This window comes from Diuraphis noxia, unplaced genomic scaffold (assembly GCF_037042655.1).
Source record: "Diuraphis noxia isolate RWA-SAM2 unplaced genomic scaffold, SU_Dnox_SAM2 contig0004, whole genome shotgun sequence".
Taxonomy (NCBI): Eukaryota; Metazoa; Arthropoda; class Insecta; order Hemiptera; family Aphididae; genus Diuraphis; species Diuraphis noxia.
In genome coordinates, this window is record NW_028301714.1 from 42,779,847 (window position 1) to 42,806,118 (window position 26,272).

The 26,272-nt window shown below is 26.2% G+C and overlaps 1 protein-coding gene across 4 annotated transcripts in view; it reads left to right on the plus strand.

Moving 5' to 3' along the window:
* The window catches only part of LOC107165213 (uncharacterized), a 160,080-nt gene that overhangs the window by 9,364 nt on the left and 124,444 nt on the right, over positions 1–26,272 (plus strand). For 2 of the 4 annotated variants that reach the window (XM_015513353.2, XM_089227570.1), the window contains exon 2: positions 2,295–2,326. The exons of the other annotated variants lie outside the window; for them this stretch is intronic. The gene's annotated coding sequence lies outside the window, so the exon portion shown is untranslated. The remainder of the gene's footprint in view (positions 1–2,294; positions 2,327–26,272) is intronic. 4 annotated transcript variants of the gene reach the window in all.

Genomic DNA, 26,272 nt, shown 5'->3' on the forward strand with positions numbered 1-26,272 from the left:
ACTGTAATAATATTATAATATTAGAGGCGGCTTTCTGAAAAAATTTGATTAAATTTATTAAATTAGTTTTTAGCACTCTAAATACGTACTTTTAGTGGAGTCATATTTTAATTTTAAATAGAAGGCTGCAAAAGTTTTGACCATGTTAACTTTAAACTATAAAAATAGATCGCTCCGCTCACAAGCTAATTTCTACTTAAATTTTTATTCCGATAAATTTTTACCTTATATAACTTTATATAATCATACGTATTTGAGTTGAATACATATAATTTCATTTTACAGAAAAAAGATATGGGCAGCTAAATAATTATGGTACTTCAGTAGCGGTGTCATTTTATATAGAGATGTTTCACAAATTTAATAACAATATGAAACACGACTGCTGTAACTTAATTGAAATTTTTTTATTAAGTACGTAGGTACCTACGTTTTATCTACCTTTTATTACAGAGGTTTTTTTCCTGTATCATGGATATATTTAAGACTAAGACTGATCGTTGGCTTTTCAGAATTTATAATTATATTGTAGCATCAGCGTCTATATATTATTTTATACTAAAGAACTATAGACAAATTATTATCGTTACAATAAATTTATAAAACTCACACAATTTTATATTTCTTAAAAATTAGGAAAATGATAGTTTTGTTATGTTATTTCACCAATAATATTGGACTAATTTTACAATCAACCTGGGGAAAATGCTTACTCGAATGAGAGAAAATATTTGAAAAATTATCGTATTTCTCTTTAAACATATTTTAAAAAAAAATTTAAAAAAATATTCAAATTAGTTACCTACCTATTCCAAAATAATATCTTAAGTTCTTACTGCCAGTACCTAGTACCTACTACCTATGTTATTTATTAACATTCAAGATTTTTTTATAATTACCTATTCAAATTATAGTTTTATTTCTACCTAAATGAAATAAAAAATTGAAGATCATAATATTATTACTGTGGTAGTTAAGTAATTAAATTAATAATTAATATACAGTGATTGATTTAATTTTCGTTTAGTGTTGTTTGTGTTGTGCGAAATAGTTGTAGACCTAAAAAAAAAAATTTAATCGTTTTAATTTATTTCTTCATACTTGAGACATCTTTGGAAAACTATAAAAACTTTTATTTAAATAATTGTTTAGTTATCATCTGATTGGCGGAGTATTATCTTTTAATCATTGTAATCCTTCGATTTTCATGGTACCCCTGGGTTCGATTAATCGTTTAACGGTTTAACCAATTGTAATTTCGTTTTACGGAAGAGATATATCACATTTTATTATATGATATTAAACAAATCTTACTCTTCATTCACTCAGTCACCCTTCAGAGATTTTACATGACAGTCGACTGGCAGAAGTAAAGTAAATAAATGACCGAGAATTGTCATCGTAGAACAGGATAGCAAAATATCCGATTGTTCATGAACTTCACATACACGTATGTATGTATGTATGTATGTATGTATGTATGTATGTATGTATGCACGCATGTATATAAGTATGTGTGTATATAATATATATATATATCATTACCGGTGACACAATTTCCGCAAACGTAATTCAATTAACAGCCGGTGCATTTATTTTACCCGCTCACTAGTACTCTAATGGAATTCTTTACCATGTTCTCATACGATCCTATCGTTTTCATCCACTGTCTGTAACACACCCATCCGTGATCCGTATTAAATTTGACTAAATCTGTTTGACTGTTTTGGCACGTTCAGTGAAAACGTTGGCATTGGGAAATGGAAATGACATCTACGAGCCCGATTGAACGACAAGCACTAAATAATATAATAATACAAACTATATTATTGCGTATCTCGTAGTATGGTTCAATATTGAAATGTACACCAGATTTATCAAACAAATGCTCGTATTATCAATAATTGTTATATTATTTATTGCTATAATTATCTTGATATTGGCTGCACGTGATCATCTCGTTCATGTGAAATTTTATGTAAACCATGAAATAATTATATAATTTATATCATATGTAAAAAAAGAAAAATTGTTTAGTAAAAGTCACATGGAGTCATCAAAGCTGCAAATATCTTTTATAATTTTAGTATACCTATAGTATACCTATACTGACATTATTCTAATAAAAAATTATGTATTGTAATAATTGATTAATTTTTAACAAAAGATTCTTCATTCTTAAACTTTTGATTAATTTGAATTTTCTTACGTCAAAGAAAGTAAAATTAATAATCCATTTAAATTAAGTATAAAACTGCTAAGTTCCCTCAAAAAATGCGGTTTTTGTGTTACAGGTGGTGGATTCCAAGTTTTGTTGGCTACACAGGTAAAGAAATTCCACCATTCCACTGATCATAATATTCATTTTAAATCTAGTATCTATAAATTTACATCACTGAACCATACAATATACCTATCATTGTACACGAAAACATTTTTGAATTATGTCTTACTTTTTGATTAGGTTCACTTTACTCTGTAGTAACTAAAAAAAAAAATAAACATCTAGGTATGTACTTTAAATTTTTACAAAGTATTTATGTAGGTACCTATTTCCAAAATATTTTGAATCCTTTGAGCTATTTATAGACACTTGATATTTTCAAGTTTTTTTTTTTTATATAAAAATTGATGACAAAAGTTTTTCACTTCGTTAACAGGTCACCGTTTTGATAAAATTCGCCAAATCACAAACATTTTGATTAAGAAATTCATAAAAATGTTCATTTTATATCTGAGATTTGATAATTTCTAATATTTTTTTCCTCTGACAGTAAAAAAGTTTACCAATATGTTACATTCATTTTTAGTTCGAGATTGAAGTTCAAATTTGTATGGCATTTCATATTTACTATTAAATAAACAATTTGGCATCAATCGATATTTTGTTGTAATTAAACATATAAGCACGATACATTTTTGATTTATGAATTTTATTTTTTCATAAATGGAGTTAAATAATTTTCCGCATGGCCATTAAACTTGAAAATTTAATACAAGGTAGTTCCTCATAAGTTGTTATAAATCTATTTTTTAAATACCAATGATAAATAGACACGATTTTTATTACATGACCAATTCGACATCTATACTGTATAGTAAAGAGATACCCTTGCTTCTACCTTTATTCCTGTCTATTTTAAACAGTAATAAGCACTGAAGAACTTCTAATTATTTGACCCTTTAAAATACAAACTAGGTTTAATTTGCTACCAGATACAAGATATAATACAGATTAAAGTAGATGATTGGAGCATTTTTTTCTACTCAAATAGTGTCATATTTAAAAATCGTATTTAGAACGAGACAGAATGAGGATGTGGAATAAGACATGAGATTTTGGAGCTCAGAAAATCGTTGCTATTTTCGTGGTTTGGTTGATATTACACAATACACACAAATAACTTACTGTTAGTTACGCTACGGGAAGATTTTTCACATTGATCCCGTTCACTTTATTCTGTAAATACTAAATATGTTTTTTTTATATTGTAATTTGTCTTTATACGACCACTGACCTATATCTTCAGTGAACAGCACTCCGGTGCCTGAGAGGTCAATGTGGAAATTTTCGTATAGAATGTTTAATAAAATAAATCGTCAATCCGTCTCTCTAAATCAGAAAATATATTATTATTATAGCTGGAAGTTATGTGTGCACATTATTGTTGTGGATTTAAGGAGCATAATTAGCTTACCATGTATATATATAATGTTTCTTTTATCATTTACCACTCATTATTTCATAAAAACTATTAACGTTTGTTAAAATATTTTTTATTATCGTTCATTATCGTTAAACTTTTGAAGTTCATTTATTTTTGTATGATAATATGTGCATTTAAAATTTCACGTTTCGAAGAATAGTATTATTCGGAGTATTATTTTGATGTGTAAAAATCAAATTTTGGACGAGAAGTTTATGAGTAATGGTTTATAATTATAATTATAAGTTATAATTATAGCGCAATGGAATTGCACAGGAAAACCATGTAAAACTTACATAGATTTTGTATATAATGACATTTAAAAATCATTTAAGAATCACTTAGGTAATAGGTATGAGTTGTCACCAATATAACGTGTGATTTTCGTTTTATTGTTTAGGGGACTCTTAAAATAGAGAAAGTAAATATAATTTTGAATTCTGTAACAAGTCTTCTTTGTACTATCATACAATTTTTATCTTAGAACATGTTTTACACGAGAGAAATGTGAAACATTTTTATCATACTTATGCATAACACTTAAAAAATATGTATCTAAATCAATTAAAAAAATCCTTGAGATCTCTACACTATTATTTTTTAAGATGTTTACAAATTTTATTTTAAAACCCCGACTTTTTATAAATACAATTCTAATGAATTTCAAAAATACATATCTTAATTTTTTTTTTTTTTTGAAATTAATTAGAATTTTATTTATATTTATGGCTACCTACTAAGAATTATAATTACTATTTATTAAATTAGTATAGTATTTAACACATTGTAAAAAATATATCGCCTCGTAAATTCAATGTATAAACACTTCAATTAATAAATGTTCTGCTAACATTATTATACAATGAACCATTCAGAATTGTACTTCAGTCTTTAAGAGATATGTGATTTTTAATTCTTTAAAATATATAATAAAAATAAAATACTTGCTTGAACTGAGATGAATAATAATCATAAAAAATAATTGTCTTATCGTAGGTATTACATATTAAAAAATAAAAACTGAACAAATATTTTCAATATTTTCGATAATTTTTTTCACATATTAATGAGATAATCAACTACAACTTACAAGTGAATATTTATTTATTTTGATTTAGTCTCTAGTTTTTTTTTTTTTTTTTTTTTGATCTCTGAAAATTGATAACGTCAAAAATTTGTAAAATGATTGAATGCTATAAATTGTTCAGTGACGTTTCTATTAACTTATAAAATTATTGAAAAGATTTAAATGTTTTCATTTATCTTATTTTTTAATAGTAATCTCTGATGTTATAATATAACTTATAAGGAATTTCCTATAGGTTTCGAAACACGAAAGTGTTATAAAATAAAAATATAAAATTTTAAGATTGATACATTTTATTTTGCTCTGTTCAAAAACTGAAATCCTCATTTTGTGCCAAACAGTTGATAGATTCGGTCGCTATTTGAGTGAAATGTAGTAAAGTTAATTCCTTTAAATATAAGTTTTTATGTAGGTATTTTGTTTTTTTTTACTTTGTAAAAATAATACTATCAATAATCTGTTCTTGAAATTGCTTTTCTGTTATCATAAAACATACAAACACAATCAGACGCCTAACGAACTTGCTAATATATTTATCTCCACACTTTACATCTACAGAAATCTAGAGTACCTAGGTACTGACGTTACGGACGTGCGTACAATTCATTGCATTGCGTGGTTTCTGAATGCAACACAACCATTATACCAACCTTTATACGTGAGTGCTATTTTCCGTGTTGGACAAAGTAAACAGGACGCTTAGATTTCCTTTAATGTTTCCATACCATTAAATACAGTTTGTGTAAATAGCCGAAATATTTACCAACTTACATCTCATACAATATAGGTAGGTATATTTATGTATAATATTTCAGTATTACTCCCGATTTTGAAAACAATCAGTCATATAAAATAAAAGATTAGTATAGGTTTTTATTTGTAGTAATAGGTACACTAACTATGATTATATTCTAATATAAAATATTATTTTTATTTTTTATTTTTTTGTAAGGATAACCCGCGACAATATAGGCCATTGGGTGTGGGGTGGTACGGTAGGGGTTATTTTTGTGTATTTGTTTGTAGGTTTTTAAGTGGGTAGGTTTGTAACACGTGTTTGTGTATATGTGGCAAGGATATGTTACTAAAAATCCCGGGTGGTCACCCATCCGGGAGCTAGCAACTGCGGCCGGTACGTACGCTCAGTGCGTTTCCGCAGATTGAGCGTACGACCGCGCCTCACCAAGCCACTAATATAAAATATTATTCTACTTATAAAGTATAACAGTGTTGTATCCATATATGCATAGAATAGTGGGTGTCTAAAAAGACTATACCCCATTGGAATTTTATTTAACCCACCCTCCGTTCCGTTATTTTTTTTTTTTAGTTATATTTGTAGATTTTATATGTTGTGTACTAGAAATTTAATAGGATATAATCCCACTTGTACCTATAATTCGATCGATTATTTTGCAAGGGATTATTATCTGTGAAAAAAATTAAGATAAGTATCAAGGAATCTATATGTAGGTATAACCTATAGTTATTAGAATAGTCTATTCTATAATCAATGGTATAACTATTGGTATAAATATCAATGGTATATAAATAATTTACTAACTTATTCAATTTTTTTACGTACACTTTTTTCCTTAAAGTCAACAAAATTATCGCATTTGAAAAACAATTATCCTACTCGGTACCTATATCCAAAATATTTTTATCAAAATGGTAATGCTTCTCTCTGTAGTTCTTCGTTAATTTTTTTCAAGTAATATTCTCGATATCCAAAATAGTTTATAAATCTTGAGCATATACCGTTGTTATAACTATACATGGTACGTACATAGGCGTGTTTGTGTTCGAAACGGCTTAATAAAAACATTTTTATCAATGTTTTCAATTATTACTTCATAGCAATAATTTTCATAGGTTTTTAAACAAATTTGTTTTGATAATCAAGCAAATAGCAATAATACATCATTGATGTAGGCTTAGTATGAATTTCAACGTAGTTACGCGTATAGGTACATGCAACATTAACATATTAGTTTTCGAAGATTTGTAGTAGGTACATTCCGAGTCAACGTTTAGCACAATAAAATAAATCTTTTTGAAAAACGCTGATGTAGTTTTTTCAGTTTTTTTACACTTAATAACTCTGGGTATTAAAAAAGTTGGGTGTCATCCATAAACTGTGAGAAACGCACAAACGCAAAATTATGAACTTAATCAGTATTAGGTATCCGAGTAAAAAGTTGCTCAAGATAACTTTTGTTTTTCGTAATTTATTATTAGAAAATAAAAACTAAGATACTTTTAAACTGTCGTAGGTAGGCACACTGGTTTAAATTATTTATCGCACCATAGCTCGGGTTTAAATGTTTTTTTTAACCGAATGAGTAAGTATACATAGTCATTAATTATTACAAATGTAATATATTATATGCAAACATAATATATTACGTATCTATTTATATTGTAAATAGTGTAAACAGATGTGATATAATATAATAGTTCATTTGGCGAGAGAGGGGGGGGGGGGGGGTTATATGATACCTAGTATTTACGTGATAATGTATTTGCAATTTAGAGGGACTTGCTGCATGAAAAATCTCGAGTATTTTTTCATCTGATCAACAAGTGTTATGCATCATAAATAATATATTACAAGTGTTCCATTCAGTGTTTATTCGATAAAAAATAGAACATGTTTTTTGTGTATAATAAACAATACTTATTTTAATCTCATATGCAATTTTTTATATAATTATTGTAAATATTTCCAACTGGTAAGATACAACATATAGGTCTTAACATTTTGTTAAAATATTATTTAGGTAATCGTTTATACCAGTTTTGGTTTTATACCTAATCCACCTTAGCACCGCGTGTCCACGAATACCAGTGGTCTATGAGTGGGGTCAGCCGGTCAGCGTGCAAGAATATCGCTTGAGCATCGCGTGGATGACTTTATACCTCAATAATATACCAACAGGCTTACGTAGTGTTAACTTACGAAATATAAACATAATCGGTCCAAACATTACATCGAAGTTAAGTACCTACCTTAGATGCGGTAATCTTGGCCAAGACCGTACCCAAGACCGTACTGAAACCGAACCGAGCGTCGTCTGCATATGTTTATTATAATGTCGACGTACCTATATGATTCTGCGGCCATACCATTCTTTGCATACAAATCGCGATTCAAATAATAATTTCTCACGTGCGCCAGTAATACGACCGCTGCCGCTTGTATTCCTCGAGGAAAACGAAAAAGTAGAAAAAATAAAACGAATCGATTTCCACGCTTTATGTCGTACAATATGCCATTATGGCGTTCTATATGTATATATTACACGGCCGCGGGCCTATTATAATATAATTTATATATATATATATATCATTCCTGGTTGGAACGCTTTCGCGTTGAAAAACCATTGTATATCTCCATCACGTTGCCGTGGTGCACGTGACTTTTAGACGACGACGGAGGAGGCTGTATGTTCTTCTTTTCTGGATCTACGCCCCCTTTTCCCTCCCCTGCCAGCGACAATCCCGTCCGCATGCTTGCGATACCTACGACATTTCTTTCGCGGAATCACGAGGGTGTGTGGAAGGTACGATGTTTCACACACTTCGTCATCAGACATACACGCGCGAGCACGTACTCTGCAGTACTCAGGTCCGTCTGCGTGTGACGGCAGATTTACCCCCTCCTCCCACGATTTACGTTTATTTCTAAATTGTTCCCTTTTTTTTCTTCTCAATAATTATAATATAATATATTTTAATTTTATTAATATTATTTCAACGAGTTGCATTTTAAGGAACCTGTAATAAACGATCGGTGTAATACACATTTGTGTACTCCGTACATACTACCTACTATATGGGAATAAGTAAACAAATTAAATAGGCGCTTGTGGATTTATTGTGAGGATGCTTTGTCGGGTATGATCCGAATACGAAATGCACAAATCGTCCGAATTCTTAATATATATAAAAAAAATCAAGCTGAGTGAATTCGTGTACACCATAAGGATTATTTCTACGTGTTTACGTCAAAATGGCAACATTAAAGTAAATAGTATACGTATAATTATATCTTGTAACTTAATTTGTTTAAGAAATACCTAAGCCGTTGTTTTCTTTATGTGATCTATCAGATAAAAAGATGTATATTAGATACCTACACTGCACTATATCGATCTAAGGACTGAAATAAAAAGAGACTATAAAGCCTCATGCCTCATCTCTCAAAAACAGTCAAACGCAAATCTTGGGTAACAACTGAGGGCTATAAGTATGTGAAAAGTATATAAATCAGGATAAGACCAAAATAAAATGTTTATAAAAGATTGGCAACTAGAATAATGATTCTACCTCGGGTTATAAAATAGCTGACCGGGCTTGGTGGTAAGTATATTATAAACTCAAAAAAAAAAAATCGTTATTAAATATTTTGAAATTTATACTTGCCAAACTTATACAAGTATACAACATATACATACATAAACCGAAAGTTTCGTTGGCTAGAATTGTATCGGAATTGTATTGGGATAAATTTGTCACATTATTAATATCATTAAAATAATTCTATTAAAGTATCAACGCATCAGTTTTATTTTTAATTGTAAAATCTTTTTAAAAAAGAGCCATTTTAGTAACGTAAAGAAACCTTTCAAAAGTTTAAATATAAGTTATATTTTAATTTTTCGTCAATCATTAATTTAAGGTTCAAAACTTTAATTGAAAAAATTATTTTACTATCTTATAAATACACATATTATAAAGCTTGGAAATATCATGTGGTTGAACTAAAGCAGAATACTCATAATTCCATGAAAAATGAAGTTAAATAATATTTTATAATTATAAATAGTTTGAATATATTTTATAAAAAATAGCACGGTTACCTAATCTATGAATTATTGAAAAAAAAAATGATATTTTTATCATCAAACCATAAAAAATATTTTGTTTTTCTTGAATTAGGTAGGCATTTTTGGTAAAATTACTGCCAATTATATTATTTGAATTTATGTCAACTCAGAATACGGAAACATTATCTAAACTGCTTAATCCAATATAGATATTAAAAATGTTTTAAAGTTTATAAATTGCAGAAAACAATATTTTTGCTGTACAAAGAGTTACATGAATTATTTATATTTGGCATGATTATTAATACATGGAGAATTTTACAACGATAAATCAATATAGGAGCAGTTAAGACTTTATAGACTCCATGTGTACTAAGCGATTGTTAACTATATGCTCACATATTATGCAAAAATGTTCATCAAATATTTTTTTATTGATATTGGTTTGTTCTCATAGGTTCTTGAAATAAAATACAAAATTAAAATTATTCAGTTTATTTACCAATAATGTTAGCTTATAGCATACAATTTAAGAACTTACTCGTATATTTCTGTTGATCTTGTATCATCATATTAAGATATACTAATTATAATTTACAACGACTAAAAATTATTTAAGCTTGAAAACTATTTTGATACAAAAAAAACATTATTCACAATAACTAAAACATCAAATCAAATGAGATGTTTAGGTAATAGCTCTATAATGTATATATTTTTATTCCTCAGAATGGTCTAAAAATTTAACTGTTTAAGTTTTATACGTCATCTGTTTGTCACTGTTATTACAATTGTTATTAATTTTTCTTCTTTTTTTAAAATTTGTTCTCTCTCCAAATAATAGTTGATACTTGATACACAATAGTTTTTGTTAAAATCTCACTAAATAAAAATAAAATAAAATGTATACGTTTAATATTATAACTTTAACTATTTTTTTTGTTGTTGTTGTTTTAATTGGATAACTTTGATAAAATATAGCATTGAATATTTCATTTTATTACTTTTGTAAAAAAATTTTTATCTACTTAACAAATAAATCGATAAATACAAATTTAATCTAGGTTATTAAAATTGAGTTATAAAACTTATAGAATACATTAAAGCCTTTATAGGGACATCCATTAGCTATCTTACATCATGGTGGATGTAAACTTACAAACACAAATTTGAGTTATAAAGTTACTTACTAGTTTTTTGTATTTTTGTTCTTTGAACCTAACCTAACCTCTAGGTCTTCGTCAATGCTTATCACAAGTGAGTAGTGAACCATGTGATCTATTTATCAATGTATATATCCCTATATACATGATACTACTCCCTTCTCCAAGAGGAGACATGTGCGGTCTTCACTCCCACTTGAGAGGGACCTAGTTGGGAACCGGATGACGGATCGGACGACAGTGTGGGGATTTGGTGAACACGTAGAACCACAAAAATTTTTTTTGCACTTTGCTATATATTAAACCGATGACTGTGTGAGTCGTAGTCAACTGCGTGACCACTGTGCCACTCCAGCCCCAAAACAGTAATATATGTGTAAAATAATTAATTTTCCTTAAAATTAGGTCTTTAACATTTCTGTTAAAATCACAATTATTTAATAGAAAATAAAATAATAGTACATATAATACGAGTATACTACCACATTTTATAATTTATCACTAAGTAACCTTATAATTTTGTTTTTATTACTTTTATTGTTCATAATGCAATATAATTAATGTAAAATCAATGATTAACTATTGCATAAATGGCGATTCAGTAATTATTTTACAACTCAATTATTCATTTACTCACACATTTTAAATAAAACTACAATTCGTCATAAAAAAAAGGCATTTTTAGATATTTAATAGGTACCTAACTCATGGTTATTAAAGTTCTGAACTAAATTTTACTCTTTGAAATTCTTTTTGTTTTTTTTTTTAACAAAAAAATTACATTTAATATACAGACAGAAATATATCGTGACAGTCATATATTTATATTACTTAACGCTGTGTAATCAAAATATTCACATGTAGGTACATTAAATACATAAAATTATACTTATGATTTATAAGTTTTCAGATACGTACTGGATACATTTTACCCAATGTTGTTTTCAACACTGACACGAAAAAAAGGTGAAAATTAAAAATTAAAATTAATTTAACCATAAATATTTAAAATAATTTATGTTATTTAAGTTTAAAATTTCTATAAGGTTAGTATAGGTATACAAAAGTAAAATTCTTTGTTTATTTTAATTTTGGATGTATGTTGATAATTTATCCATTGGACTCTTAATTAAACAAATGAAAAAATAAGCTAAAGTGAGTAAGTAATCAATGATTTATAGTTAAATTTATAATTCTAATATTACATGACTTTATATCAGTTACATTCGTGGAATACCTATATAATTGGCTGTTTTTTTCAATTAAAATTGTGCTATTATTTTTATATTCTAGTTATAAATAATGATTATGCTGTGTGAAACATGAAATAATATACATTTCATTTTGACGAGTGGAAAAGATCAATGAAAGGACAGATGTTAAATACTTTTTAAAATATTACGTGTACCTTATATTTTCAAACACTATTGATATCATTAACTATTGTTATTATTATTAATATTATTATCATCATACTCGTATGGTTTTCGCAGACATTACAGCACAACAAATAAATGATTTAGATTTGAACTCAATCTTAAACAAATCAAATCAAAATTAGTAAATTAAACGATTAGTCAAATAAACATAAAATTATAATGTTCTAACGATTGGGTAATGAAGGTCGAGTGATCTAATCCGAGCCATTGCGTAATTAGAGACACTATAAAGTTCCTCCGCATATCGGATTATTGAAAGTCCAGGTCGGCCACGATCTTATGGTATATTGGTATTCCATATATATATCAATGTATTTCATGGTTTAAATCGTTAAAAGTGGTTCAGGCAAATGCAGGAGGATCTCTCATTTGAACCCAATTTCTCCGATATTTCCAAGTCCAGTACTGATCCTATTTATTTCTAAATTCTAATAATTTTACGTCATTTGAAATGTCTAGTGATCTACTAAATAATTTATTTTTAGTAGATTATAGACTCTATCTAAATTTTTTATACATTAATGTAATGTATCATTTTATTATGTCGAGAATATAATATAATTTACCTGGTGTTTCTAATCAAACTTTAAAATATTTCCACAAATAAAACACTTGAGTGTTATTTTACAATTATAATTTTTATGCTGAAAATCATTAGCTTAAAAAAAGTAAAATTTTATACAAATAAATAATACGTTAAATTTGAGCATAAAAAGTTATGTAAGCGATCATATTAAGTAATTTTGCGTGTGTTTATAAAATATACAAAATAACGCATATTGCTCGTTCGTGTAGGTATACACGTTGAATTTAAACGTATAATTTAGTCATACTAATTAGCCATTAGGAGTCCTAATGGTTCTAATTTTGGACTAATGAAAATTTGGTATTAAAAATAACGGAAATAACGGACATAATAATATTAACAATTACCTAAGTATAATTAATTAAAATAAAATTAGAAGTATTTTACTTTTGAAGAAAGTCAACTTCACAATATGTAACAGCATTTTATTTAGTTAATGATGATTTATTTTCATAAGTAACTGTTATTTTATGATTTATATTTTAAAATAGTTTGAGATAATTTCGTCTTTAATAGAAATAGTTAACTAATGTTTCATAATATTAAAATATAATTTACATAATTCCACACGATATGTCATTTTAGAGTTAGATCATAAAATAGTATAAAATTAGTGTTCACTTTTTTGTATGTTGTCACATTCAAAAAATAAATGTATCTCTTATTTATTTGAACTTTGATTTTATTTCTTATAAATTATAATATACTTAAACATAGATTGAAAAAAAGATATTTAATGATAAGGATTTTTATAGAAATTTACTGTAAAAATGTAAAATGTAAAATGTGATTTAAGATTTCGCATTTTAAAACACGATACATTTAATAATAATATTTTATAATCAAGCATAAAATATCTCCGGGACTTAAAAACACATAAAATTCTGCAAATCATAGTTTATTTTAAAATTGTTTTGTTGCTGTTTCAATATTATTTTTACATTTTTATATTAAAATATACCTATTCTATATTATACTATAAATGATTTGCAGTTATTGATTTGAAATTTAAACCACATTTAATAGTGCTATATCATTTTCGATATATTTTATGTACATAAAATATAATAATTAGTTTTCGTGCTTGTTCATTTGGACCTATACGCTATACATTTGTTTGTTTGTTTTGATATCTTACAAGGAAACTTGTAAATTTATTGGTATCTGAGTATCTCTATAGTATAATATAATATATTCCTTTAAAAGTACACACCTACCTATTTCTACTGCATTTTAAACGCTAAAACTTTTTTTATAATTTTATTACGATTTTCTCAACTTTCTTTTTAATGCTTTTGAATAAATTAATGAAACATAGAATAACGATATTGTGTAGGGATATTTTTATTTTCTGTAGTATTTTTTTATTCATATTTTTGTATCAATAGGTTGATTTGGTACCTTTTGTATGTACAAATACATTTATTTTATTTTATTAATAATCTCTAAACAATAAATTTAATTCATAATATTTTGATTGACCTTGTCGGAGTTAAACCCCACATCCTACTAGCCAATTACTCTCTTCACGATTCACAATTTTATGATATAACAGTTCTGTATACAGATTCTTGTTTTCAAGATAAAATAAATAAAAATAATACAATTATTCTGATTGATTTGAGAATAGTTTTTAGTTCATTTATAATAGAAATTAAAAATACAATTTAATATTTCTTTTAAAAAGTACAATAAAAACTATTATGTCATTTTCTTAACGTAGGTATATATTTTTTTTACGTTATTTCTGATCGAGAATTTATTATATTTCTTATGCATAGGTTACTAATATAATTTTCATTTGTTAGTAAACATAGTTGCAACCCACAATGAGTGGAAAACACATTAAATCAATTTAATTCAAATTCAAAACTTTTTGGTATTATTTATGTATATTTTTTTATGACTTTAATTAGTAAAAATAAAGAATAGATATTTAAAACAATTTATAGACAAACAAAAGAAAGAGCTCATATCTGTTATTTTACTTTAACTTTTGAAAAAATATTATTTAAAAAAATTCTTACTATAAAATAATATTAGATTCCTTTAACTAGATAATATTTTCATTTTTAAAATTACTGTTTTATGGTGTGGTGTTTATTTTTTTAAATTGCTCAATTAATACAAATTTAACTAAAGACTATAATATTAACATAAACTTTTAGTATAGGTACCTATGTGATTTACTGATATATAACATCTCAGCACAATTATAATATAATTTCATAAATTATTGTATAATTGAACTCTTCAATATACTTACGTTATTACTTATATTATGGCATTAAGTAATAAATCTCCTCAAAAGTATAGGAAAATAAAACTTTTGAAGCATTAAAAATATTTCATTATTTTATTTAGATTATTATATACTATTAAAATTGTAATTTTTTTCCTCTCAATGTGTACTGTAAATTATGTATTCGCATAAAAAGATACCGATTGTAATTATAGTTACACATATTTACCAAAAGGGTGCGGTCTCTATTAAATTGGTATCCCGCCTCTCATGACTAGTAATCTAAGGGTTCCGCGGTTTTGACACCTTTCACCAACACAAATTTCCACTTCCCCTTATGATTTCGTGATGGGTAAGGCAAACCTTTACTGTTCTCTCACTCCCTCACTCACTACTCTTTCTCTGTTTTATTGTTATATCTGTATATAGGTAAGTTATGTTTACACACGCGTGTTGGCCACGTTGGGAATACTTACCAATACAGTGTGGTATATAATTTTTTGCACACATTTTTTTCAAGAACCATCTTATAATTTTATATTGATTGTAAAACTTTAAAAAAATGATAGACAATATAATATAATATAAATAGATGTTTGATATATAATATTAATTTATTATATTTATTCAAATACCTATTTACCTATTGTGTGTATTTTTGTATGCAGTGTCGTGCATGTCATATAATATTAAATCATTAATGATTAATCTAATGTTTACGTACCTACTCTTGCAATTAGTAGTGTCTTATACTGATTTACTAATTATATTTCATTATAATCGAATCGTGTAATATAAAATATTTCATTAATATTAATAATATACATTACTAATTTGGTAATATTATAACAGTAGTTATTCAATTTTCACACCCATTTAAAATTATGGATGCATGTATAAGCTATTCATCATGAAATAAAACAACTTCCACTACCTACCCAATTTATAATCAACTTTATTTATTAATTAAGATATTAAGTTGAACATAACAAGCTCGTCAATACATTTAACTACTCAAACTAATGAGTTTAAAATTGTTGAATTTCATAATGATATATTGGTATTTACTATTAACTATTTACTATATAAAATAATTTTACAAGGTTTTTGATTTGAAAAATTGTTTTACTCGATTTTAATCCTTAATACACAACCAACGCCTGAATCGTATTGTATAAAAATCCCAAACGTATGTGTATTTTTTTATAAGTTTATTTACTTTATGGTTTTTCATGATTGATATGTATTAGTGCGCATGTAGTCCACGTTACAAAAACACATTCACGAAATAACTGTACATCAGAAATAAGAACATTCAAACAAGCTTATGAAAATTTATTGAGGTTCGAATATAAATTTGAAGTAAATATTATTCAGTGTGAAGTTAAATAATTCAATGATATTGTTTCAAATGAATTCCAATCTTATTTATGTGTTCATATGTTATGAGCAGTTACATATATGATTTTAATATTTTGTTTGTGGATATTAATTTAATTGATTATAATATACAATTATTTATTGATGTAAAAGAATTTATTGTAACTCAACATTTGTTATTCAGCATTATATGTTGCTAAGGTTATATAATATTTGTGTGACTGTACAATAAGTTTTCACAATAATCGTTATTGAATAATACACAAATTCTGTTTAATGAGTTTTTGTTTTTTGTTTTCCGGTTTTCAAATAATTTTTTATGTGTAAAAGTTGTAATCTGTCTATCAAACTTTATAGCTTTATACACACAGTTCGTTGAGTATAGGATATATAATAAATTGTTGCCTATATAAATGTTAGTCTTATATGATATTTGTTTATTCTTTGTGATCTCACATATACGAGGGAATAAAATACTAGCCAGACAGCCAGTAGATACGTTACTTAAAAAAAAAAAAAAACGTGTGCCCAAGTATTTTAAATTTTAATGAACTTTTTATAAAGGTTTTCCATACTATATAATAGTAGGATAGGTAGTTTAATTTTACTTAATTATTCGATAATTAACGTAAAATCAAATGAATGCTACAGTTTTGTTATATGCTTAGTATAAATGAACACTAACATTTTTTTATGCGTGTATTGTATATATTATGAATCCGAAGAGAATATGAGTATGCCTGCCATTTAATTACATATCTCTATAACGATGGAATCAAAACTCTGCGCTTTCTTTTCTCATATGTATATAAGCGAATCTCCATTGCATTAAAACTTAATTAGTGTTCGTATATACCTAACTATAATAGATCAGTACAAATGGTAAATTGGCGTAAAGTCCACTCAAATTAGTGGAATATCCGGCTTTTTGTTATTATCATTTTCACAAGTGTGTTTCAATTAAATGGATTTCGGTTTACAAGTCTCGGTCCTTTATGTTTATCTACGTTTCTCGTTTAATTACCATACAGTTCCCTACGTAAAATTATGTAGCACATACACGTCTTCATTAGTTAGTATTTCTTGATTTAGTTTTCAGTGGGATTTTCAGACTCAGGGCCAATATAAAATAGGCTTATAAGTTTGTAAAATACACTGTGAAACTCTACCTTTCAACAACCATTGTAAATACCGTTGCATTAACCATCTGTCAATAAGAATTTTACCTATTTTGGCTTGAAGCTTTCCAAAAAATGTAGAATATAATCCAATCATAACCATATTTTTTGGTGTATATGTAACCTAGCCATTAGTAATCAAATTGTTTTGTCATAGGTGGGAAGAGGGTTGTGAATAATTTTTAACATACATTATTTTATCATTTTAAATATAATTTATGGTTTTTTCTAATACCGAGTTATACTTGTGTATAACTGTATAAGATATTATAAATATTAAAAATAAAAATTTAATGGGGATCATATCCCCTCACTCTTTTCCACTGCTCAATTTTACCACCATTGAACCTATATGGGACCTATATAGGACCTAATATGTCTGGTACATGTTGATTGTATGCTAGGTATAGTTATACCTTTAGTACATTTTGTTCGATTACTTCGAATACCAAGATAAATTATTATGTTCATCAAAATATATTGTAAATCAATTCAGAATGAATATTTTTTGAAGATTTAAAAAAAAAATTTGTTAATTTATTTTTGAACTTCCAACTATATCCATATATTTTATCATTACATACAAGCTACAACGTGGAACTAAATCCTTGTAATAAATAATTCTAATTGTAATTGCATATTACAAATTTAGGTTTGATCCAAGTGAAATAGATGCTAAATATTCATTAAAGTTTACCTAAAGGTTGTTGTTAATTTAGGTTTCGTTAAACTCTCAAATTACATCGAAAAATAATTATTATTATAACGTTATTTGTTCAATATTCGTTAACATGCCTACTTATAATTACAGTTTAACATTTTTGACGAATAATCAAAATTAACGATTTGTACATACGGATTATTTTAAAGCAATAGGCACAATTTTGAAATATACTTGTTTTATGTTTATTATTTTTAAGTTAAATTATACAATATTTATAAATATAATATATTTTATTATATTTAAAATTTTATACTTAATAGAAATTAATATAATATGTTTAATATATACTTCAAAATTATAGTACAAAACTGTTTATGGCAGAGATATTTTTAAATATAATTTAAATTTAGTGATATCTATAATGATAATATACTTTGGTTTTGACAAATCCAATGATTTCAGTTTTTATTAGTGTATTTAAAAGTTAGAAAAATTTTATTGTTATGCATTTTTTAGTCTTACAAAATATATTTTGAGGTTCTATTTTCAATTTTTATGTTTGTTTTACTCATTCACTCTGCAATGACTAACATCTATGTGGAATATAGATTACGTGTAGTTACTAAAAATAAAACCAAAAATGTAGACTATATAGTAATGTTTTTGGAGTTAATTTTCGAATTGAATTACTTTAGATCAAAAAATTCATTTCTGTAATAAATAAAAACATTTTATTTATTGTACTTTTATTATAATTTGATAATTGTCATATATTTTGTTGATAATTATGGAATAAATATTTGAAATTTTGTACTACAGTAAAAGCTGCCAAAAATGCAAAAAATGGTAAGGGGTATCTTTGAGTGGTTCTTTAAACGATTGGCCTTCTGAGATCCCAGGCCAGCATTCGTACGCTGATATTTTTTAAAAATATTATCGGGTGTAAAATAAAATTAATAACTTTAATAAATTATATATTTAGGATGATTATTTTACTTTTGGGCGATACATATAATATATTATTGTGTACTATATTATTAACGATTATAATTGAAATAAAATACACAATATACACATAATAGTGCTTATGTAGTTCCCGAGCTTGATAATATCTCAAAACATTTTCCAACAATATAAATTTTACGCACGCACACTCGTAGTGACAATTTTATTGAACACGAATTAAATAATATGTGCCTGCCTGCCTGGACGTTTTTAAAATGTTAAGCGTATTTTTCTTAATTTTAGTACAAGTGTTTTATGACGTTCACGAGCCCTAACTTTATGTAATAAACATTCGATTGAGAAAATTGTACTCTTATAACATAATAATTAAGGTTCTCAATGTGGAAGGGTGTTTATTAATGTTGATTTCGTGTTGGAATTGCGTAGTAATGGAAATGACAGTATGGAAATGACTGAAAGTTAATACTGATGATATACCCTTTTCCTATATTAAACCGTATATATATGCATTTGTGATATTATATTATTTATTGATTAAAATATGTGTTATAGGTATAGATATGCTTTAAAATAATTTACTTGTACGTTTCATGAGATTGAATTGAACATAATATAAATATAATATGTAAATATTACTTGTAAAGTAGGTACAATTGAGATGTCATATTACAATGGGGATATTATTGGAGGATGATGGGAGGGGGCATTTAACCCTCTCTATTGATATTTGATTAATTCCTTTTAATGCGTGAATTGAAAAAGTACATAATATAATAAAAAATATTATCTGTAAATATTTTTGTCTTTTTTTTGTTTTGATACATAATTATTTTGTAATCGCTTTGCTATAATTATTTTATAATAAAAAAAAAAATAATAATAATAAAATAATATTTTATGGAAACTTTTAGCAGTAAATAATATTAGAAATACTATTCCCCCTTATCTTTTTTTCGTAATAATATGGGGATAAAATCGGATTAAGAATCTCTTAAAACATCTACTATCGATATATAGAGGTTTAAAACAAAAGAACGATTCCGATAACAACAGTGTGGGTACATATATAATTAAAACACTGTGGTATTTGAACTGATGTTTAAAAACTTGATTTAATTCTTGAATGGCCTTTACGTGCGCGGGGTTTCCGTCACGTTACACATATGAATATCAACTTTAGTGGGCAAACACAAAAGTAAGTTTATGAAATTTATTCACTGTTTCATCGCAACCGTGACGCAGTGCGTGGTGTTGCAGTATGACGGAGATTGCGATATTGTGGTCAGTGGCAACTGAGACTCACGGCACCACCAGAGACCTATTATATCCGGTCATCAGATACTCGTCGCTATGAAAAGCATTTTTATTAACTGCTTAAGACTATTTTTTTTTTACGTAACTTTAGTAGGTATCTTTTGCCTTTTTTTTTATCTACACAGACGTATCTATTCTAAAATAAATTTGAAATATTTGCGATATCGTATACGGTGAGCTTATTTTTTTTTCTTAATGCAAACAACAATAGTATGATTGTTAAATATATAAGTTTTTTTTATATGTAATTTCATTTTTAATACATTTCTTGTAATATACAAACTATACTAATAGTTAAATAAATTACTTTAATAGCAATATCAGTAAAAACTAAAATATCATCATGAAATATAGGTACTTAGTAATACAAACTGATAGATTCTGTTTTCGTTCAGGATTGTTTTTCATATTTGTAATTTATCGTTGAATTCAACGCATACATAACAATGACTTACTCAATTTCGAGTTATACTTGATTGTTATTGTTCTTGGTAACCTATAGAAAAGCGGTTACCTATTCTACCTCCTTTATGATGACTTAAGGAAATTAGTATTCTTGTGTTTGAGTTTGTATGCGAATATGAGATAAGTCATAAATTTATTCAACATAATAATTCAATGCTTCAAATTTTCTTCAAGTTTCAATTAAAAATCTGAGGAAAAAAATATTTTATAAACTACCTAATAACAAATTTTTAAATCCGGTTAGACATTTCTGTGGTGCCGAAATTTGTACATTTAAATGGGAATCAGAAGACTGTGGTAGCAAAGCATAATAATTTATCAGGTGCAGAAAGTTATTATATTCTTTTCAAGAGCACTTTAAATAATTTTAAATACGTATTTTAAACACTAGTAAACTCAGCATTTTTCAAAGTAATTCATTATTCAAATACAATATTTGTATTCAATGAAAATTCAATACTTTTATCACAGAAATAAGTGAAAATTCAATAACAGGTATAATATATATAATATTATATCTGTTTTATGTAATCTATTGCGTTCTTATAAATGTGTTAGTACAAAAAAAAAAATATATATATATATATTTATATTATTAGGTCCTATGTGAATTAATCGCATATTGATGATGTCGAAATTGTGCACGCAAAATAAAGTTACATTTAAAATTGTTTATAAATGTAATTACTAATTAGTAAGCAAGATTAGGTTAGAGAATCTATTGATTGATTTTATTAAATCGCCTTCTTAATTGGGACAGTTTTGTGATAAAATCCTCGTGACGTGACAAATTGTCCAAGAGTTTAAACTGTCTATCTGATAAACCTCTTATCCAGATCCATATGATACACTATATTTTGCATGATGATACTAACTTAACCAACTTTAAAAATAAAAACACCCACGATCTAATGACTTCGTCAAACATTGTATGTAATACATTAATAATTTATTTTAACATCATTCATTATAAATTAATATATTTTGTATAATCTATAAAAATGTTTCTTTGTACCTACATTATATGTAAATATGTTAATAACACTTTGTGCGATTTTCATGAGTTAACCTAAATAAACAAGTTATAGTTAGGAATAATGGGTTGCATGGTTTTAAAATACAAAATTTCAGAAAGAAATCAAACTCATATGAACGCGTAGCTGCAATAAACCACATATCTACTGATTAAAATTCCTCCTCCAATCACCTACCATAATTCAGTTTGATGTATGGCAAAATATTTGGCACAGCCCCAAAAAATAACAAATAATATTATCCACAGTAATAGTATAGCCAACTGACTAAAGTATAATATTTAACAATAAAATATGTACTTACTTCACATTAATGTGATTTATCTTTTAATTTATTATTTTTCTATGTTTTTAAAAGTAACGTTTATTATGATTTCACGAACGAAAATTTGGAGGTAAAAATAAGAAAACCACTATAGAAGTTAAATTTCATAGTTTTGAACTTAAGATCATGTCTTCAAATGTATTATTTCATTTTATTGAATCAATTTTGGTAAAATGTTCATTGGACATATTATATAACTACCTAGTACATATAATACATATTATGTTATTGACTGTGACAATGATTTAGTTTTTGATTTTGTCTCAGTTGGATAGAATAAAACTTGGACTTTATATCTCCGATTTGACGTAATTTCTTATTGCTATCTTCTCCAAAACTACTAGACCAATATTTATTAAATATAAAATATATGTATATTCATTATTATAATATCTGAAAATGCATAGATTAAGTTTGGCATTTCTAGATGGTGTCATTGAGTAATTGTGATTAAACTTACTCATCTACACAATACAAATAATATGTCCTAAATGATTGAGAAGATTGAAGAAGAAGTGCACTATAGTAAATTATTTTTGAAAATTATATTTAGTCATTATTAATTAAAAATTATTATATAAAACTATCTCTGTTATACATTTAGTCACACATCTAGATCCACGTTGTTTGAATAGAGGATATAGCTATTAAATATTTTAATATTGTAAATAATATTTACTGGAAATTATCATACCATTATTTATATCATTAGATGGTACATTTTTTACTGTATTAATATTCAATACAAATTTAAAAATTTAATAAAATAAAAATAAAAACAAAACGCTTTTACGATTGACTAGCGTCTGCCAATATTGAATTTTCTATAATAGTAAATACTATTAGAAAGCCGTCTTTCAAAATCTGGGCCATCTGTTCTCTATTCATCAGGAAAAAAAAACATCCGTACAATAATCATATTTTATGATGTAACTTTTAGAAATGTCTAAATATTATCGAGCAATAACATTTTTTAAACACTATTATTTTATACTAATTTGTAATGAATTATCACACTAGAAAAACGATTAAAAATATTATCAATTGTTAAAATGTATACTTTCCAGTATTTTTACTCTAACAAATAAAAATCTAAAATTCTTTATAAAATATTTATTTTGCATAATTTTAGACAATGTGTAGGTAGCGTCATCGGCACTACTGGGAAAAAGAAATTCATCTACACGACAATGTAGTGAAATTGTCTATTTACCGCGCCGGTCAAAAATTTATATAAGTTGATCCGTGAATGCTTTGTTATTGTTAGATTTCAGTATAAGTAGTATGTATTTGTATGTTCACAGCCAGCTTTTACGCGGTAAAAAAATTCTTCGAGGCGAAATGTTCCGCTCCGAAAACACCGATTTACCGCGTAACACAATACGGTGATTACACGAAATTGTCCATTTGCACCTTGCACAAAAATATTATTTACCGTATCAACTATTTTTTATTAGATTTTCCGTTTTTTTTTTTTAAATTTTTCAATCAAATATAGCTGATAGCTTAAGTGCAACGTAATAAGAGAAATTAAACATTTAAATTATTTTATAAATTTTTAAAACTAGAACAGTGTAACCAACATGATTAAAACATAAAACAATCTCCGAATGTAATTTTTATAAAAAATTAGCTATATTTGATTGAAAAATTAAAAAAAAAAAACTGAAAATCTAATAAAAAATAGTTGATACGGTAAATATTTTTGTGCAAGGTGCCAATAGACCGACAATTTTGTGTAATCACCGTATTGTGTTACGCGGTAAATCGGTGTTCTAGGAGTGGAACATTTCCCCTCGAAACAATTTTTTTTAACGCGTGAAAGCTGGCTGTGAACCTACAAATACATACTACTAGTATATATGGGTTTATAAATATTTTATTCTATTATTATATATGGACTAAATGAACATCATTAAGAGTTTGATGTAAATATTATTGTACTTAGTTAATAAAATACCTATTATCCATTAGTATTAATTATTAGCTATTTAGATAAACCCTGCGACCGTTGTTACACTCCCATCTCAAAGAAGATCTAAAGAAAATTCGTTATAACAATATTTAAATATTGCTTTGGATAATATTTTTGAAAAAATTCTACAAATTTAACATTTCGTGAACCTGATAATGGGTTTGGGAAATGTAAGGACAATGGTGACTTGAACATTTTAGTAATTAATATTAATCCATAAACATAATAATAATTTGTAAAAATGTTCCAGTATATCAAACACTATAGATCCAATAGGTCTGTTATACAATTTTTGTAAAACCGTTTTAATAACTGATAAATTACTCATTAAAAATTAAAAATCGACATTCCAAAATTATTAAATACAAATCATCTATTAAATTATTTACAGTTGTAAAAAAGAGGCCATATGACACTCTATAAGAAACACAATAATTTTAATGGATTCGAAAATGTTGCGTTTAAATATATTCAAATTTTGGATTTTTAAATATATTTAAACATTTTTAAATAAAAACATGGAATCAGCACGTTTTGTGAATCGCCTTGTATATACAAAAGACTAAACTTACAAAGGTGTTACGATGATAGTTTATTGAAAGGTGAAACATAAATAATATTATGTTAAGTTTTATTATAAGTCTATAAAAATGCATACCTTGTTTTGTATACACTCAAAATTACTGGTTAGGTGTACTACTCATATTAATTCAGATGTGAAGATCTCAATAGCTTTAACTCTTCTCTGACAGATCTTTTTGCAAATAACCAAGGACAGTGGTGGTTCGTGTTATGGGTCACATATGTACGTGTTAAACCAGCCTAAAAAGAAATATTTATTTATATAATATTATGTATAGATCAAATATTATTATTATTAAAAATCGAGCTGCTATAAAGTAGGTTTGGTGCATAGTTATTGAGTAGGCCACTGTAACAAATGTGTTAAATATGAATATAATTTTACAAAAAACAATTCTGAAGACTGATAAATCAATACTTTTATTTTTAAGAAAAGTTTATGTTATTTTATTATTGCTATTTTCTTAATTCAGTTGGTTGAACTAAATTTTTTCGTATTTATTTATAAATCAATATCGACATACCATAAAATTGTGTGAATAGGTTTACGGTATAAATAGTTTGAAATTAGTCTGTACGACTGTACCTATAGAAACTATTAAAATAAAAAATACTACGTAATTATAAAAAGTGTCAAGTCTCTACTATACAATTTTATTAATCTAATAGATGTTTGTTAGAATTTCCTAGTAGAAATAAAAAACATCCGATTTATTTTGTGTCTTGAATTTATCTGAAAGGTTCTATATATTATTGAATACTTTATGCGGGCAATCGTACACTAACGAACCGAATCGATTTTACTATAACTTTATTTCATCAAGGAGATTTACATATATTGTTTTTTTTTTTTACCCTTCGACTAATGATCCAGAAATAACTATGCATACTATGCAAGTAACTAACTGTAATATAAGGTGTGTGTTTTGCCAAAAAATCAGTTAACCATAATAAATTATATATGGGTTTTTTCATATATTATTTTTACTACTCAAGTTTCTGTTTTTATAGAAACCACTTTAAACAAATTGTTGAAAACTACACGAAGTGTTTAAAATGGGTTTAATGATGTATATTTACAAGGTAAAACGATTCAGTATCTTGGTAATAAATATATTTTTTAAGCATTGATAAGTTTTACTTATTAAGAGTATGGAATATTGTTCTTAAAGGTTTAAATCTCAAATGTTTGTAGTGTAAACTTTTACTTAATAAAATAAAAATGAAAATTTCATTAAAGTTTTAGATTTAATCATCGACTGCATTATAGCTTATTGTTTTTTATTTTTATTAAAACAACTTATCATATTTAAATATTCATAAACGATGATAA